General features: G+C 42.1%; 1 protein-coding gene across 1 annotated transcript in view; it reads left to right on the forward strand.

Annotated features, from left to right (window-relative positions):
- Positions 1 to 1,588: 1,588 nt before the first annotated feature.
- SERTAD2 (SERTA domain containing 2) overlaps positions 1,589 to 14,845 on the forward strand; it is a 56,363-nt gene continuing 43,106 nt past the window's right edge. The window contains exon 1 of the mRNA XM_075266960.1: positions 1,589 to 1,784. The gene's annotated coding sequence lies outside the window, so the exon portion shown is untranslated. The remainder of the gene's footprint in view (positions 1,785 to 14,845) is intronic.

Below are 14,845 nucleotides of genomic sequence, written 5' to 3' on the forward strand. Positions count from 1 at the left end.
GGGAGTCTGTCAGGTCCACAATGTCTGCCAGATCAATACTAGTATCAGGTAGGGGCTTTTAATAGGAACAGAAGCAAACCCTCGTGCCTATATATTGATTATGTAAATTTTTAGGACTATGCCAGTCAGCCTCTAAGTGCACTGGGGGTGGAGCCAATATGCCAGATTTGCCTACAGACAGCCGCAAGTGATCCAGCTCTCCTCTGGAATTACCACCTTACATTGCTGTCTGTGGGCAAATTGGACAATCTGGAGGCTGATTTGCATTTCCATATCCAATTATTCTCTCTGCATCGTGTCATCGGTTTGTGGCCACACAGGGATGTCTCTGCTCCTATTAAAGGCCTCTATATGGCTGTATTATCGGTTCAGGAGGCATCTTAGACCTGACATTGCTGCAGGACTGGCAGGGATCACCGCAGCAGCGTTTTTGTTGTTATTGTGGTTTTTTTTTTTTTTTTACCATTTTCTGCTCTTAAGCAACTTCTTAAAATTCCTGAAACCCTTTTAACTGCGCCAATAGGTAATGCAGTGTTATATAACGCTATATCCCTGCTCAGAGTACCTGCAGGTCCATTATACGGACTCGTAGACGCCCCATGTGCTGCCCCTTCAGTCATTGCATTAGTTCTAGGACACGGGTAGGAAATCTTCAGCACTCCAGCAGTTGTGGAACTACAACTCTCAGCATGTTCTCCCTGGAAGAAGAAGTGAATGGATCCTGCTGGGAGTTGTAGTCTCACAGCTTCCAGAATGCTGAAGGTTCTGGGGTTTAGGGTCCTGCAGAGTCTTCTGTATTACGATCAGAGGTATTGGAACCCCATAAAGGTCACCCCTGCAATACAGCACACAGTGCGGGCTCCTAACACATCTGGCCGGCCCTATGTTGTAGCCACACCGGCCCTGACAGACGCTGCTCCCACTACTCAGCAATATAGAAGAAGAAATACAGCCATCCCCTCCAAATTTCTCATTAAAATGGCTATTTCTTTCCCCAGCCCATGACAGTGATGGGGTATAATGAGGACACGGTGTATTGGGCGAAGAACTGCACCTTACCCATGAATAATGCAACGAAAATGAAGCTGCCTTCTCCTAAAATAACAGCAGTAGTGGATGAGGAGAAGTTGCTGAAGCAAAAATAAAGCTCTCCATTTTTTGTGTAGGTTCCCCCTCCCTCGTACATTGCAGCAGATGAGGGAGATTTGACAGGTCAGCATGGAGGCTTCACCTCTGTCTGCAGCTCTCACTGCCTTGCAGCAGATTTGCATTAACATATCTTCATCTCTTGGGACAAAGACACATGTAAGTGATATGTGAGGCCTCCCCCAGCCATTGGCCAGTCCTCCATGTGGGGCTTGTGCTAGGCTGGGGCTGGAGCTGCCACTTTCTAGCCTTGTAGTCTGGAGCTGCAGATCAGAGGCTGAAGGGAGGAGGAGGAGGGGGAGGGGAAGGGAGACAACACAAGAAGGGAGGGTGACAAGAGAGGGAGCTATGAGGAGGGAGTTCTGCCAGGGACATAGGAGGAGCCTTGACGTGAGCTACAGGGCAAGGAGCTTGCAAGAGCTTTTACTTCACGTCATATTGTTTCATGGCAAGTGCTGGGAGCTCAGGCAGCCTCACAGCCAGTGGCTTCTTCTCCGCTCTCTCGCCAGCGCCTCCATTGTATCATGCAAACAGCACTGGCTTCATAGTCTTGCAGCACCAAGGACCTATGGATCTGGTGCTGGATTAGGGGACTGTGGCCATCCTGATGCTTTAGACCTCAGGTGCAACTGCATGTGGTAAGTTCCAGTCATTTCGTCCATGGGGGGCAAACTCTTGTGGGTGCCCACTGGCAGATGGCCTGGGCTGGGGGGCAGGAGAGCAGCAAAGTTCCATCACTTGCGAGAATTGCTACATTTGGCTTGGAGTTGTTGCAAGTGTTGGCGGACCGGATACATTGATTTGTGACAGCTCTTCTGCAAGTCTTGTGTGTTGTCTCTTCTGTATTTGTACTTGTGCATGCTGGTGAAGTCAATATCTAATATCCTATGTACATATATACAGATAGATACATGTATTCAGTGGCAGGATAGAGATGGCAACATAAGAAACATTGGGAAACAAATATTGCCATGTAGTAATCCTGAGATGGACCTGGACTGTCTTCTCCTTATCTACCTATTTGTATTCGCCTTCCCCCCCTGGCCGTCCAGATGACCCCTTGTGGGTGCCACATTCCTAAAGGAGACAATTCTCATTGAACCAAGCGAGAGGATTTTTGCAGTTGTCGTTGACAGACAAGACATAGGAAAATGTCAGATGACACCGCCAGTGGTAGCTGTGTGACCGTGTCAGCTATCCCGTGCTACTTTAGGCACTTCCCTTGAGTTAGAGGACAGGGTCGACGCTTAACATTTTCTAGGTCTGGTTACTACACTTGGTTGTCAGACAGTTGTGACTGCTTGGAAACTTACTTACTCTTGTTTGTTTCCGTAGGTAGAGGCTCTTTTTTTTTTTTCGTGTATTGCAGCATCAGGGCGTTAAGAGTTAATGCAGTGTCAGCTATGCACTTTGCAGCTGTAGGTGGACACAAGGGTTAATAAAGCGTACGCTGTCCCCGACTCAATGCTGGGTTTTAATACAGTCCTGAATTTTTGAAGTCTTTTTCTGCTTTCAGATGAGGAAATTCCCTTCCTTGGATTTGTAGATGGCAGGAAAGCCCTGCTTGTGGTGTTTTCATGTTTGGAGGCTCAGGCGGACAAGCCCCGGGTATCTGCAGCTGTAGACAGATGGCCAGAAATCCACAATGTGTTCCTGGACCTTTTGTCTCCAGTTAGGATTCTCTAGACAATCGCAAGCGTGTAGGCTTCAGTATGGCTTCGTGTTGCTGCATTTTCTTTTGCCTTCTTCTGAGTATCTGAAGTATTTCTAAACTGTAGGGTCTCCATTTGTCAGAAGACTTCGCCATCACTGTCTTCATGTTTGAAGACCATAAAACAGGTGGGAATGTTGTTTAAGTTGACAAGTGTCTGAGTTTTCCCACAGTTTGTTCTATTTCGGTACAATATTCTACATCACCAAGTTCTGATTTCACATTTTATTTAGAATTTTTGCTATTTTTTGTGTTGTTTATCTTGTTTATTTGATGTTTTTTTTCTCCTCCCTCAAACTTTACATGTAATCTCAGCACAATGCCATGAGGATGTTTTTGGAATTGGTCAACGTCTCCAGTAAGATGCTTTCAATTCTTCAGATTAGTCATTTCATACATAGTCTTTAGTACGTCTTTATTCATTGGTAGAATTGGTTTGTTTTAGCTTTTCGGTGTTGAGGTTGTTGGGAGATTCTGGAGTATAATATATAATTTACATGCCTTGGATTTTTTATTATATGAATGGTTTATAGAATTGGGATCACAAGTTTGATTTCCCATTATTTCTATGGCACTCACATATTCTACAGTACAGTACACAGATTGTACCTGCTAAGGTAGGCCATACACTATAAGATTAGGATCAATCGTACAAGGATCCCGACCAAACACCAGATTGGAAACACAGCTTTGAAAAAAAGTTTTTAGTAACGGGATGAACTTCCACAAAGTGGCAAATGATAGACCATGATGGACGATCACGCCATAGACGACTGGTTGAGTCGACAATGATGCAAAAACACAAGATGACAGATGACTGTGTCGGGGAGACAATACTCTGCGATTTAGGTATCATGTTAAAAGAATGACCAGTGCAAATGTCAAAAATGGTTAATTCGGCCAACTTTGCAACCCAGTGCTTTGCAACCCAATTTTATTATCTAAGTCTAGGTTCACTCTTACGTTCAGGTCCGCCAGGGAACGGTTACCCGTGGACCCAGTGCAGGACTTTTCTCTCAGCTGATTCTGTGGCAGAGACTCCGACGCTGATGTGAACCTACAAAGCTCCTCAAACTAGGACCAGTTTTATAAGACGTCCAGTTTGTATTCAGGGTATGACAAGCAACTGGAGATCCTATAAACACAGGACTACACGCTCCATGATGATGTCATGTTGGTCAGAATTTGCAGCCATAGCAATAGTGGCGCCAACCACTGAACCAATGGGCATATACTTCCAATGTGCAATTCAGTCCCAAAGCCTGGATATCCTGTGCACACGGCTGCAGGCACTGAGTACATTGGCACTGAACAAGTGATAATATGTCATTCAGTCAGTAGACAAGAGTTTGTCATGTGGCGCCGCGTACCATCATCTTACAATTTATAGTATTGGAATCTACATAGGACTGCAGGTATTATTGCAGCATTACCTCCATTCAGAAAGTAACCTTAATATAAGACACAAAGAGTTAAACCACAAACTTGGCTCTGCTGCATCTGTATAAAGATCCTTGCAACTGCTTTTCCTACAATGTACTCTGTAGGTTCAACAGGTCATATTATATATTCAGGGTGGCTCGGGAAAAAACAAAAAAATGTGAATTTATTCAATTATATGAGCCAAATTTAGGATGCCTCAAGGCTCGTTCACATGGCAGTGCCATGAGAATGGATCTTGGACAGCAACACACGGGGGGATTATTAAGACTGGTATTTCCGATGCCAGTCTTACACCATTTCCCCACTGGTGCAGGTCCTAGTCATGGACTCACATAGATTTCAGGTATAATTCACACTGGATTTCTGTGCCTGATATCCGATAGGCCAAGGTCTTGCAAAGTGGCAGAAACAGCAAAGTGACGCATCATTGTCACAAATCTGGGCCACGTTCCAGAGAGGCGTCACATCTATGCCAGGTATTTTTTTTGCATACATGACATAGTAAATTCTCCCCATTGGATCAGTATTGCAGATCCGTACACAATCTGTATATTGGCGTCTGCTGAACAATCATTGACATATAATTGTGAAACAGTGGTTGGAAGAAATTGGGAACAGCGATATCCAAAAACAGAAAATGTGAGCGTAGCTTTCTGCCTGACCTCAGACTCTGCAATGGCGCCCCAACCCTAATGGAGCCCCGACATCTTGTGCACATGACCCGACCTGCATGACCAAGTAGTTATAGATCCAGGCACCTAAGGGGGAGTTCACACGATGTAACGTGCTGTGTGATGTGGCACGTATACGGCGTGTGAGACTTTGAGCGCCAAATACGCTCCCATTGAAATTTTGCGTTATTTTGCGGCCGTGATTCTGCGGCCGCAAAATCACGTGGCGTATACGATCCAGGCTCCCATTGAAATCAATGGGAGTATGTACGGCGCTCAAAGTCTCACATGCCGTATACGTGCCACATCACGCGGCACGTTACTCTGTGTGAACTCCCCCTAAGTTGGGAATAAAGATGGCGTTTTCTCCACGTGTCACCCTTCTTCTGTCCTGGACTTTGCACATCTTCCCCTTTGGCTTCTCGCTCGTAGACGTTGTATGGTCGCTGCCTGTTGTTGTTGATGTTCTTGACTTACGTATAGAATCTCGTATTACATTTTATTTCCCTCCGAGGTCTTTATTTCTGACTCTATAAAGCGGAAACTCTTGTTTTGTTTATTTCTATAAATGATCCCCATAAAGATTTTACGATGTGTCTTACAGAACGCTTAGCCCGCTTACACCGGAGTACGAGCTCGCCGCCTATGTCAGGGTGTGAAGAAAATTCCATCTCATTTTTATTTTTTTTCTATATTTCTGGGAAAGCTGGTTTATGACCTATAAAGCCGCTATTACAATTCCCACAACTCACACAACTTGCCCAAACTCCTGAACGGCAAACTTTTCTGCAGTTCTATGACCCCCTATGTTCAAGATGGAGGCTACGCAGAAGTTGTGGCGTCTGAGGCCAGGGGGGGGGGGGTAAAGTAGTTGCTATAGGTTATCACTGAGCTGTAACGCTGGCCGTACACATTAGATGAAGGCTATGGCCCCCGTGGTGGAAACGCAGCAGAAAGATAACGCTACATCTGACCGTACAAACTGCGCGAGATTCGGGTTAATCTCATCCGTACATTGCAGAAAAGCTGCTTTTGGAAAGTAACAGAAGCGTCTCCATGTTGGACCTCACCAGAGCTGTCCCCATTACAACACTTGAATCCTAAGCTGAGCATGCATGTACGTGGGGAGTCTGCTGGAATAGCCGAGGGCTGAACAAGTGTTTGTACAACTATCTGAAGTGAGTTTCCAGCTTAGGGCGAAGGTCACACATTGCGAAATAACGCTGCAGAGACCGAGCCCTAAAAACACCTTGTATTATTCTCTGCTTTTTCAGTTTTGCAGCAAAATCCTCATTTTCCCCCTCGCAGTCTGGGGGTGACAGGAGAGGAAATCGCATTTATTTTGCTGGGACTGTAAAACCCCACATTTGTTTTTAGTTTTTTTCTTGCTGCATAAGTGTCCTGAGCCTAAGGCCGTGTTCACACAATCATGGAGAATAACAGCAGTGAGAAACGGACGAAACGCTCCGAGTGTCTTCACTGACCCGTCTTCACAGATCTTTCACAGACTTCAATCTATAGAGGGATCCGATAAACAGACAAAGGCTGTATTCACACAGAGTAACGCCAGGCTTTTCTTGTGTTTTTTGCACATAGCGCCGCGTAGCGCCACGTTAACGCCGCGTATACCCCTAGTAACCAGTCATAGACCATAGCGACCAATCACAGCACAGCTTTCATTTTCTCTTCTGCTCTTGAATGGGGCGCTGGTCACACAAGCAGACTGGTGTCCAGTTACAAGGAGGTGTTAGGAGAACTTTTGGTCCCCCGCCCTTATGACCACTGAGTCCATGTGACCAGGCCTCCAGCCATCCCCTTAACGCCGGTCCTATGGGTAGGGAATAAGTGTCCATAACAGGACAGACTCTTATGGGTGGTTTAGTAAAATGTTGATTTGTGGGTGTCTGACCCCTGGAGCGCCCCCAAAATCACAACAATGGAGTAAGTGCCGCCTCCCCTTTGTTGTTATGAAGGACTACTGCTGTATGTAGGAATGTGGCTGTGCCTGGTACTGCAGCCTCTGGCACTCACATGACTGTGTACGCTATTAAAGGGGTTGACCAGGATTTAGGCTTTGATGGCCTGTTCTTAGGAGAGGCCCTAAATATCCTATCTGTGGGGTGCTGGCGGCCAGCCCATATTATAGATCAGCGTCTGATGTCTGTGCTATATAGACAAGACCGGGCCGGAAGCAGAGACTGTGCGCCCTGTATAATGGCCTGGACACTACACCAGAACTATTTGCTTCCAGACCTGTGTGGTGTATAGTACAAGCACCCCATAGGAGCACCATACGGCTGATCTGTGCGGGGTCCGCTGTCAGCCCTCCACCAATCAGATATTTGGATAATCCATAACAACCTAAATCTTGGACAACCCCTTGAGAGGATGTGGGGCTCCGATGTTGCCTAGTTGTCCCATAGTGATCTCAGATTGGACCGTCCGTATCGAAGTCTCGAAAAACCTCTGTAATAATGGGACACATTTGCCTTATGATGCAGTAACACAGTCGTGGGATTTTATGTGGGAAATTATTTTGTTCACCGCCGTTTTTGCCGCAGTGCTTTTCCCAGAAAGTCCTCAGAGTTCTCCTCGGCTTCCGTTTCGCCTTCAGGGAACGCGCCAGCATTGTCTTAGGTACAACTGACATGTGGCTTCCAGAGACGTGACGGTTTTGGATATCGCACCATTTCCGCCTGGCGTATTTTTCTGCATTGCATGGATGGGATTTGCTAGAATTTTTGCCCCAGAGTTTACCCCACGTGGGGCCCCCGCCGTATTATTTTGGAAACATTGCGATATAGAAGAAAAACCTTGCACTCTTTGAGCTTGTCCAGCTGTCGGTCCATATTTCACGTCGGCGGGATGTTTTATATCAGGCTCGTTCTCTCCGCTCATGAACATTCAGTGATGCCATATTTGCGGCCTGTGAAAAAGTTGGAAAGTACTTCAAAAACAGCTGGCTTGGCAAGGAAAAGCCTTCATCATTAGAACGAGGAGCTCGCAACGTAGCAGCCAACATATGTATCATTCATACACTCAAAAGGAAGAGACGCTGCAGAATCCTATAGCGATTATAATACCGCTCTGTAGTGTCACTTCATTCCAGCAATTGTCTTCTAGTACAAATCACATTTCACAAGTAACTTCGTAAATCCGCTCGCAGGATTTCTTATTGTCTATTAAAATCGTGGGGGGAAAAAGCTCCTCGGAAAATGAATAAGCGCCATATAGCTGTTATCATAAAATACTGCCGAAATAATGCTTCAAAAATGATCCTGAGTGAACGAGTCCTTATGTTGTTCGGGAAGGTTATTACCGATCCACTTGTGATCTCAGAGTTGATTCCTATTATTTTACATAAGTGCCCGGGTGTAGGGTTAGGCGGCGTACTAGTAATACCGCAATAGCGGGATATTTCTAATGTTACTGTGTTTGGCGTCTCATCACTCGGAAACCTTTCTACTGATGGTCAGGAGAAGGGGGAAACCTATAGATAGTTCTGTAACAAACCTCACTTTTCCTGACCCCTTCCCCGAGTCTGCACAATTTATCTGGACGACTTCAAGGAACAAGTATATAAGATGGCTCAGGATCCTAAATGGCATGTAAGTCTATACAGTGTATATAAGGGGCTTGTGTGACCAAACACGGGCCAGGAGGGCGGTAACACTCCACTGTCTATGAGGGTGGGGGTCTCTGTGTGTCAGGCAGTGTTCCCGCCCACTTGACTAGTAGACCTTAATTTGCATCAACACTAAAAGGGCATATATCTATGGAATGGAGGAACAGATTTGGAGGTACAAAACACCAAAATGCTCAGAGTGACAGCGCCGATCAGATGATGTAGGTCACTGGGCTTTTCAGAGCTGGGGATGGGTCCTCTTTAGTGTGTATAGAGGTGTTCTGATTCCTCCTGGCTGCAGATGGATTTTACCATACTCAATGTTTTGTTCCTATGAGCCGCATATTCTCATTTTACTGTTGGGGCCGAGCGCTTATGTATATGCAGAAGTCACAAGGAATAGCTGCTGTCTGTTCAATGTCTATCTGAAGTGAACGGGGTCTTTTTAATGAAAAATCTGCTATAAAACCTAAAATATCCGCAAGCCAGAGCCGGTTACTCGTCACAACCCTCATGATTCATTTAGTATTGGTGCAGTATAGTAAATCATCGTCCTGGACCTGATCTGATAAAGGAGTTGCTACTACTACACTATTACTACACTATTATTACACTACTACTACTACGCTGCACTATTACTACACTATTACTACTGCACTATTACACTATTACTACTACTACACTATTACTGCACTATTACTACACTACTACTACTACGCTGCTATTACACTATTACTACTGCACTATTACACTACTACTACGCTGCACTATTATTACAGTATTATTACACTACTACTACACTTTTACTACACTATTATTACACTACTACTACTACGCTGCACTATTACTACACTATTACTACTGCACTATTACACTACTACTACGCTGCACTATTATTACAGTATTATTACACTACTACTACACTATTACTGCACTATTACTACACTACTACTACTACGCTGCTATTACACTATTACTACTGCACTATTACACTATTACTACTACTACACTATTACTGCACTATTACTACACTACTACTACTACGCTGCTATTACACTATTACTACTGCACTATTACACTACTACTACGCTGCACTATTATTACAGTATTATTACACTACTACTACACTTTTACTACACTATTATTACACTACTACTACTACGCTGCACTATTACTACACTATTACTACTGCACTATTACACTATTACTACGCTGCACTATTACTACACTATTATTACACTACTACTACTACGCTGCACTATTACTACACTATTACTACTGCACTATTACACTATTACTACTACTACTACACTATTACTACACTATTATTACACTACTACTACGCTGCACTATTACTACACTATTACTACTGCACTATTACACTATTACTACTACTACACTATTATTGCACTATTACTACACTACTACTACTACGCTGCTATTGCACTATTACTACTGCACTATTACACTACTACTACGCTGCACTATTATTACAGTATTATTACACTACTACTACACTATTACTGCACTATTACTACACTACTACTACTACGCTGCTATTACACTATTACTACTGCACTATTACACTATTACTACTACTACACTATTACTGCACTATTACTACACTACTACTACTACGCTGCTATTACACTATTACTACTGCACTATTACACTATTACTACTACTACACTATTACTGCACTATTACTACACTACTACTACTACGCTGCTATTACACTATTACTACTGCACTATTACACTACTACTACGCTGCACTATTATTACAGTATTATTACACTACTACTACACTTTTACTACACTATTATTACACTACTACTACTACGCTGCACTATTACTACACTATTACTACTGCACTATTACACTATTACTACTACTACACTATTACTGCACTATTACTACACTACTACTACTACTACGCTGCTATTACACTATTACTACTGCACTATTACACTACTACTACGCTGCACTATTATTACAGTATTATTACACTACTACTACACTTTTACTACACTATTATTACACTACTACTACTACGCTGCACTATTACTACACTATTACTACTGCACTATTACACTACTACTACGCTGCACTATTATTACAGTATTATTACACTACTACTACACTATTACTGCACTATTACTACACTACTACTACTACGCTGCTATTACACTATTACTACTGCACTATTACACTATTACTACTACTACACTATTACTGCACTATTACTACACTACTACTACTACGCTGCTATTACACTATTACTACTGCACTATTACACTACTACTACGCTGCACTATTATTACAGTATTATTACACTACTACTACACTTTTACTACACTATTATTACACTACTACTACTACGCTGCACTATTACTACACTATTACTACTGCACTATTACACTATTACTACGCTGCACTATTACTACACTATTATTACACTACTACTACTACGCTGCACTATTACTACACTATTACTACTGCACTATTACACTATTACTACTACTACTACACTATTACTACACTATTATTACACTACTACTACGCTGCACTATTACTACACTATTACTACTGCACTATTACACTATTACTACTACTACACTATTATTGCACTATTACTACACTACTACTACTACGCTGCTATTGCACTATTACTACTGCACTATTACACTACTACTACGCTGCACTATTATTACAGTATTATTACACTACTACTACACTATTACTGCACTATTACTACACTACTACTACTACGCTGCTATTACACTATTACTACTGCACTATTACACTATTACTACTACTACACTATTACTGCACTATTACTACACTACTACTACTACGCTGCTATTACACTATTACTACTGCACTATTACACTACTACTACGCTGCACTATTATTACAGTATTATTACACTACTACTACACTTTTACTACACTATTATTACACTACTACTACTACGCTGCACTATTACTACACTATTACTACTGCACTATTACACTATTACTACTACTACACTATTACTGCACTATTACTACACTACTACTACTACTACGCTGCTATTACACTATTACTACTGCACTATTACACTACTACTACGCTGCACTATTATTACAGTATTATTACACTACTACTACACTTTTACTACACTATTATTACACTACTACTACTACGCTGCACTATTACTACACTATTACTACTGCACTATTACACTACTACTACGCTGCACTATTACTACACTATTACTACTGCACTATTACACTATTACTACGCTGCACTATTACTACACTATTATTACACTACTACTACTACGCTGCACTATTACTACACTATTACTACTGCACTATTACACTATTACTACTACTACTACACTATTACTACACTATTATTACACTACTACTACGCTGCACTATTACTACACTATTACTACTGCACTATTACACTATTACTACTACTACACTATTATTGCACTATTACTACACTACTACTACTACGCTGCTATTGCACTATTACTACTGCACTATTACACTACTACTACGCTGCACTATTATTACAGTATTATTACACTACTACTACACTATTACTGCACTATTACTACACTACTACTACTACGCTGCTATTACACTATTACTACTGCACTATTACACTATTACTACTACTACACTATTACTGCACTATTACTACACTACTACTACTACGCTGCTATTACACTATTACTACTGCACTATTACACTATTACTACTACTACACTATTACTGCACTATTACTACACTACTACTACTACGCTGCTATTACACTATTACTACTGCACTATTACACTACTACTACGCTGCACTATTATTACAGTATTATTACACTACTACTACACTTTTACTACACTATTATTACACTACTACTACTACGCTGCACTATTACTACACTATTACTACTGCACTATTACACTATTACTACTACTACACTATTACTGCACTATTACTACACTACTACTACTACTACGCTGCTATTACACTATTACTACTGCACTATTACACTACTACTACGCTGCACTATTATTACAGTATTATTACACTACTACTACACTTTTACTACACTATTATTACACTACTACTACTACGCTGCACTATTACTACACTATTACTACTGCACTATTACACTATTACTACGCTGCACTATTACTACACTATTATTACACTACTACTACTACGCTGCACTATTACTACACTATTACTACTGCACTATTACACTATTACTACTACTACACTATTACTACACTATTATTACACTACTACTACGCTGCACTATTACTACACTATTACTACTGCACTATTACACTATTACTACTACTACACTATTATTGCACTATTACTACACTACTACTACTACGCTGCTATTGCACTATTACTACTGCACTATTACACTACTACTACGCTGCACTATTATTACAGTATTATTACACTACTACTACACTTTTACTACACTATTATTACACTACTATTACACTATTACTACACTATTATTACACTATTACTATACTACTACTGCACTATTACACTACTACTATGCTGCACTGTTATTACAGTATTATTACACTACTACTAACACTATTATTACAATATTACACTACTACTACTGCGCTGCACTGTGGAATATCTTCTGATTTTCATATCATCACTGGCATGAATCTTGGCAGAATGCTGTTCAGACTGTCCGAGGTTGCCAGGATTCCTTTTCTCAGATAGAATGATGTCACCGCCTTTTTTCGGCATATTACATCACACACCTTCATCTGTGCCTGTGATACAGACTGGACAGATGCTGGAATGGCATGCTGATATTTGTAGTTCCACCACCACTAGTTCATCTCCTTGCACCACTTATTTTGTGACTTTGCACTACCCACATATATACGATGACAATCCTCCCCAGCTACAGGTGTATGTTGGGATCTCCTGTCTACCCCACCCTTCTGCTTACCCAGATTGCCACGGGTCCTGGCACCGGTCCAGGTCCTACTTGTGTCTATAGCAGTTATTCCTGGACGTTTTCAGTTCACGTTAACCTGTAGGTTACTGTAAGAACATTCTCCAAGATACAAGATGTCTTATTTCTTCCAATCTGACATATAAGGGTGATAACAGAACATTCACCCTGGCCGTTCCCTAAGGTAATCCCTTCTGATACATCTCCGCGCCACTAAGACTGTGATCACGGCGATCAGAATATTTGTCTGTAGATCACACAAGGATCGATCCATAAGGAGCCCTTCTGGAGATTACTGCTATAATCAGACAGTCTTGGGCGGATCTTAGTGTTTAGGATGTGAAGAGCCTGAATTTATTCATAAGGTAAAAGGAACACAAAGCCTAAGACGAGATTCACGTGAAACAGGTGCAAAGCAGCCATGAAAAATGTCAATTCTTTACGCCCATCTTGCACCTATTGGACTCCCATTTTCACGCATCCCCCCGATACATTACAATGTGTGGACAAAAATAGAACATGACCTATATAATGACGGCCCGTGAGAATGGACCCACATAATAACAGTGGTATAAATAGCCCCCACTCACAGACATTGAGATCAATGCTGCCGTGTAACATCCATTAAAAAACCCTGACGTCTCACCTGCTTTATTCTCTGTCGTGTCAATGTAGTTTAGGGCCTTGTTCACACAAACGTACTGAACGGCTGCATTTAAAGTCAATTGACCTCATTGGGCTCTTCCATCACCACCATTCTAATCAGACACTCTTAATGGGCTGCCAAAAAATAGCGCACGTCCTATTTTTGCCCCATTTCGCTGATCCCTTAATGGACAAGTCTGCAAGAGATCTGTGACAACCGGAGGCGCATGGGTGCAGAGCGGCCATTATCCCGCTCATCTGAATAGAGCCTAAAGAACGTCTTCACTGTACCTGTGTTTCTGCAATCTATTACTCTCTGTTATCAACCATTTCTGGTCTGACTGTATTGTTTATCAATGCTGTATAAGCTGCGCACATATATGATCTATAGGGGATATGACCTATGCCAAGGTCGATGGCACAAGATGTGGTTACCGGCATGATAATAATGTTGCAGATCTTGGTGTGATCTAACTTTGCAGCTTGTGTAGTAACCGTACAGATGTCAGATGTTTTATTACATTCTAATCATTGTGCTTTGTGTGGCTGCTTTCATGGCATTTAGTATATGCCCCTATGGCAAGCTTCCATTGTATGAGCGCCTGGGTGT

This window comes from Leptodactylus fuscus, chromosome 3, assembly GCF_031893055.1.
Source record: "Leptodactylus fuscus isolate aLepFus1 chromosome 3, aLepFus1.hap2, whole genome shotgun sequence".
Classification (NCBI taxonomy): domain Eukaryota; kingdom Metazoa; phylum Chordata; class Amphibia; order Anura; family Leptodactylidae; genus Leptodactylus; species Leptodactylus fuscus.